Below are 6,409 nucleotides of genomic sequence, written 5' to 3'. Positions count from 1 at the left end.
TATGTTTAGTTTTGTTCTGTCAGATTGTTTTAAGGTGTTCAACTCTAGTTAGGGTGCACACTTACTTCTCAGATAGCATTTATGTCCACTTGTTGGACTTAATGTTGCCATGGGTGAGGTAGTTAAGCTGCTGTGAATAGTGGATAAAATTATATGTAGGTTGCAGGTGCAAAGGCTAGGTATGTTTCCTAATAATTAAATCAGAAATTGAGAATGACATAGAAAACAAAGAATAGGGGAAAAAAGACCTAAGAATGATGAGAATTGAGCTCAAATGCCATACAGCATTTACTGTAAGTAATTAAACAGTTCTCTCTTCTGTTTTTGGAATGTTACTAGGTGGTAGCATCCTTGGGAGACTGAGAAAATAATCAACTCTAATTATTTTTCTGTGTTTTATAGTTCAAATGAGGAACCTCAGTTGAGAAAGACCAGTGGTTGGGAATGTGGGGTAGTAGGAGAGAGTACCATGACTTTCTGTGCAAGGGAGAGGAGTATGGGATAGGTAGAAAGGGGAAAGTTCAGCAAGTGAAAAGGGAGACCAGTACTATGCCTAGATCTGTGTGTTGGTCATGGTAGTGGACACTGCTTTCATCCTGCTCTTTCTGCTCCCAATATGTCATTACTAGATGAGGAAAACCTGAGTTTGATGAGGAATATGTTCCTGGGGTCAGTATCAAAGGCTTAAATTTCTTTTGCATCAGCTCTGGGCAAAGTAGGTCTCCAAGGTCTGCTTTATTTGCTGGGGCATTTGCTAAGGTAAAAATACAGCAAAATAAAACTGCCCAGAAAGTTGTACGTCTACAAATAAACCTACACCAAAGTGTAAAGTCAGGGTTTTTCTCTGAAATCCCTCCTCTTAATATCTTCCTGCTGCTGCTCAAATATTCAAAAGTCCACTAAAACTGATCCATGAATTCAGCAAAGTGGCAGGATACAAAATCAACGTACAAAAATGGGTTGCATTTTTATACACCAATAATGAAGCAACAGAAAGAAAAATCAAGAAACTGATCCCATTCGCAATTGCACAGAAAACCATAAAATACCGAGGAATAAACCTAACCAAGGATATAGGAGATATGTATGATGAAAACTATAGAAAACTTATGAAGGATATTGAAGAAGACACAAAGAAATGGAAAAACATTCCATGCTCATGGGTCGGAAGAATAAATATTGTTAAAATGTCATTACTACCCAAAGCAATCTACACATTCAATGCAATCCCAATAAAAATTGCACCAGCATTCTTCTCAAAACTAGAACAAACTATCCTAAAATTTGTATGGAACCACAAAAGACCCTGAATAGCCAAAGTCATATTGAAGAAGAACATCACCATCCCAGACTTGAGCCTCTACTACAAAGCTGTAATCAGCAAGACAGTGTGGTATTGGCACAAAAACAGACACATAGACCCATGGAATAGAATAGAGAACTCAGAAGTGGACCCACACATGTATGGCCAACTAATCTTTGACAAAGCAGGAAAGAGTATCCAATGGAAAAAAGACAGACTTTTTAACAGATGGTGTTGGGAGAATCGGACAGCAACATGCAGAAGAATGAAACTAGATCATTTTCTCACACCATACACAAAAATAAACTCAAAATGGATAAAGGACCTGAATGTGAGATAGGAAACCATCAAAACCCTAGATGAGAAAGCAGGAAACAACCTCCTTGACCTCCACCACAGCAATTTCTTACTTGACACATCCCCAAAGGCAAGGCAATCAAGAACAAAAATGAACTATTGGGACCTCATCAAGATAAAAAGCTTCTGCACGGAAAGGAAACAATCAAAACTAATAGGCAACTGACAGAATGGGAAAAGATAGTTGGAAATGACATATCAGATAAAGGGCTAATATCCAAAATCTGTAAGGAACTCACAAATTCCACACCTGAAAAACAAATAATCCAGTGAAGAAATGGGCAGAAGACATGAAAAGACACTTCTCCAAAGAGGACATCCACATGGCCAACAGATGCATGAAATGATGCTCAGCATCCCTCATCAGGGAAATACAAATCAAAACCACACTGAGTTACCACCTCACGCCAGTCAGAGTGGCTAAAATGATTATATTAGTTTTCTCTAGTTGCTGGTGAGGATGTGGAGATATGGGCACCCTCCTACACTGTTGGTGGGAATGTAATCTGGTTCATCCCCTCTGGTTAACAGTGTGGAGGTTCCTCATTAAATTAACATTAGAACCCCCCTATGACCCAGCAATAGCACTGCTAGGAATTTACCCAAGGGATACAGGAGTGCTGATGCATAGGGGCACATGTACCCCAGTGTTCACAGCAGTACTCACAACAGGAGCCAAAACATGGAAAGAACCTAAGTGTCCATCAACGGATAAGTGGATCAAGAAGATGTGGTTTATCTGTACGATGGAATACTACATGGCGATGAGAAAGAATGAAATCTGGCCTGTGTCGCAACGTGGATAGAACTTGATGGTGTTATGCTGAGTGAAATAAGTCAGGCAGAGAAGGACAGGTACCATATGTTTGCACATATAGGTGGATTAGGAGGAATTTAATGGAGCACCATGAGGGAGAAGAAGGGGGAAAATAGTTGGAGAGAGGGAGGGAGGCAAACCATGAGAGACTCTTGAATGGTGAGAACAAACTGAGGGCTGATGGGGGCGGGGGAACGGGGGGTGATGGGCATGGGGGAGGGCATTTTTTGGGATGCACACTGGGTGTTATATGGAAACCAACTTGACAATAAACTATTTAAGGAAAAAAATATTCAAAAGTCCCAAATAATAGACTTTGTGATTCATTGTTTCCTAGACACTTCACTGTCACTGTTAGAGGCTTTTGGTCCCCTCCCCCACCTTGATGTTATTTCATTCACATTGCAAGTGGATGCTTTATTGTCACTTTTCCCTCTTTCTCCTTAGCTTCTGCCTTTGCATACTAAGTTTTCCCAGATTTCCTTTATACAGCATCTTTATGTTTTATACAATGTGGTAGTTTGTTTATAGTGGTCCCAAAGCCCATTTTCTTTTTCAACCCATATTTTTGACATAGAATGTTTTTATTTTCTTTCTTCATGCCACTGGTGTCACATCTTAACTTTTTATCATTGGCATGTGTAATTAATTTGCTACTTACATTTTTTGGTTCATTAACAAAAGACATTAAACAAATGTACCATATGTTACAACTTAATCTGTAACTTTCCATTTTTATTCTTTTTGAGTCTTGACATTTTCTGTTTTAAACATTCATTCTTAAAGGCTCCTGACTGTCATGCCAGCTGTAAGTATGTGGCTGACATTTTATGGGAGGTAGATTCCAATCTGTGTTATTTGTGGGAACGTGGGGGGAAAGCCCTAGCCTCAGAATAGCATTCCCTTTAGCATGATTTTTACTTTAAAAAATTACCTGGAATTCTGTCAGCTGGGGAGCTGGATGTATGTAGAAAATACTCTTCTCATATATAGAGTACTCTTGGAGCATTAACAGGGCTCTAGCCTTGATGAACCAGACTAGACAGTAGCTTGAAGTTTCAAGTAGACCTAAGGAGAAGTACCTTTTGGATACAGGGGGAGAAGTGAAAGTGACTTGTGGAATTGTGCTGTGTCCTGGTGTGATGGGGGGGAAGCACAGAGACCCCTGTGCTTGGAGAGGGGAAAGAGGAGAAATAAAGGAAGACACCAGGAGATGAGAAAATTGGAAGTAAGAGGGTACCAAATGATGAATGTTCTGGTAATTTTTCCTAGAACTCAGAGTCCAGGGATAAAGGAGACAAGTTGTACTTTCCGTGGCTTAGAGATCAAACAGTTTCTGCCTCAGCCTTCCAGATTGACAATCTAGTGAGAGGCAGCTTTCACTTACAGCAGTCTTGCAGACTAGATAGTTTATGAACACCAAAAATGCTTTATACACACAGTCTCTCATGTATGTATTGTATGTCCATCTTTTTACATGGAGAGCTGGATTGACAAGTTGCAAAGGAATTTTTGAGTTCAGAATGTTAAGTATAAATCTTCATGGTCAGCAGCACTGGACCTAGTGCCTGCCCTGGGCAAATCTGTATATTCCTAGTTGCCTGAAGCTTTTCTTATAATAGGTCAGGGATAGGTACACATAGAGATCTGTGGATTTACCAGAGACTCTAGGAGAAAGTCAAGATTCCTGAAAAGTGACCTTTAGCAAAAAAGAGAACCAGAAAAAAAATTCTACACAGAAAGATAGTAAGAAATCTTGCCTGTCTTAACTGTGGCTCTGATAGAGGGAAAAGTTCCATGACAATTTGTAACTATGAGCTGGGTCTCACAATCATTTGGGAGCCAGAAGCCGCTTTACCTATGTAACCCAAAGAAACCCCAAGTCAAGTATCTTGTTTAACCTGGTTATCCAAATACAAGTCCTGTCTAGAGGATTACACCCTCAATTCAAGCTTCAAAGAAACCCGATAGGGAAAGTCTTTGTAAAAATGACCTCCTCTCTCTCTGTCTCTCTGTCTCTCTGTCTCTCTCACACAAACACACACACACACACACACACACCCCAACAACAACAGTCACAAAACAGTTGGAGAAATGAGCGACTATTGGTGAGCATTAACTAGAAACAAACGATTGCAGAATTAGAACATTGAAGGCCTCAGTATTAGATATACTAAAAATAGATTATAAAATAAGCATTCATGATAAGTGTAAAAAGATAAGGGGTTAATATCAGTCTATTCTATGCAGCGGATGTGAAAAAATGAAACTATAAGAAATGAATATTTTAATAAGTGAAATTAGAAACTCATAGCCTTCTGCATTTTTGTTGAAAGTACAGATAATGTATCAAGGGCGTATAATTCAGCAATTCCTAATTTACATATAGAACAAAGAATAACAAAGAGCAGAGGTTTTCATGGGAAGGGCCCTGAAAGCTAACTTGTGGCTAGCACCGTATTTCTCAGTCTTGCTTCATCAAAAGGATCACCTTACCACTGTTTCAAGAATAGAATCTTGAGCTTCACCATAGAAATTTTTAGTTCCAGTTAGTTAACATATAGTGTAATATTAGTTTCAGAGGTACATTATAGTGACGCGACACTTCCATACACTACCTGGTGCTCATTACAAGTTCACTGCTTAACCACCATCACCCATTCAACCTACCCCTCCACCTACCTCCCCTCTGATAACAATTTGTTCTCTATAGTTAAGAGCCTATTTCTTGATTTGCCTCATTCCCTTTATTCCCTTTGCTCATTTATTTCGTTTCTTTAATTCCACATATGAGTGAAATAATATGGTATTTATCTTTCTCTGGCTGATGTTTTTTCACTTAGCATAATACTCTCTGGCTCCATCCTCATCATTGCAAGGTCATGCAAGGTCATCATTGTCATCCTCATCCAATGACATGGTAAGATGTCATTCTTTTTTTTGTAGCTAAGTAGTATTTCATTGTGTGTGTGTGTGTGTGTGTGTGTGTGTGTGTGTACACCACATCTTTTCCATTCATCAGGCAATCAGTATTTGGGCTCTTTCCGTAATTTGAATATCGTTGAGAATGCTGCTATAATTATCAGGGTACATGTATCCCTTTGAATTAGTGTTTTTGTATTCTTTGGGTAAATACCTAGTGCTAGTGCTAGATCATAGGGTAGTTCTATTTTTAACTTTTTGAGGAATCTCCATACTGCTTTCCAGAGTGGCTGCACCAGTTTGCGTTCCCACCAACCCTGCAAGAGGGTTTCCCCTTTCTCCACATCCTCACCTACACCTGTTGTTTCTTGTGTTGTTGATTTTAGCCATTCTGACAGGTGTAAGGTGATATCTCATTGTCATTTTCAACAAATGGTGTTGGGAAAACTGGATGGCAACATGCAAAGAATGAAACTGGACCACTTTCTTACATCATACGCAAAAATAAATTCAAAATGGATTAAAGACCTAAATATGAGGGGCGTCTGGGTGGCTTAGTTGGTTAAGCGTCCGACTTTTGCTTAGGTCATGATCTCGCGGTTCGTGGGTTCGAGCCCCGCGTCGGGCTCTGTGCTGACTGCCAGCTCAGAGCCTGGAGCCTGTTTCAGTCTGTGACTCCTCTCTCTCTGACCCTCCCCTGCTCACGCTCGCTCTCTCTCTCTCTCTCCCTCTCCTAGAAATAAATAAAACATTTTAAAAAATAAATAAAGACCTAAATATGAGACATGAAACTGTTCAAGTCCTAGAGGAGAACACAGGCAGTAACCTGTTTAATATCTACCATACCACCTTCTTTCTGAATAAGTCTCCTGAGACAAAGGAAACAAAAGGAAAAATAAAAAGCTACTGCACAGTGAAGGACACAAACAACAAAACTATGAGGCAGCCTATGGAATGGGAGAAGATAGCTGCAAATGATATATTTGATAAAGGGTTAGTAAATATGTAAA

The sequence above is a fragment of the Hyaena hyaena genome, unplaced genomic scaffold (assembly GCF_003009895.1).
Source record: "Hyaena hyaena isolate Hyena2069 unplaced genomic scaffold, ASM300989v1 scaffold_1625, whole genome shotgun sequence".
Classification (NCBI taxonomy): domain Eukaryota; kingdom Metazoa; phylum Chordata; class Mammalia; order Carnivora; family Hyaenidae; genus Hyaena; species Hyaena hyaena.
This window is presented reverse-complemented; position numbering follows the sequence as displayed.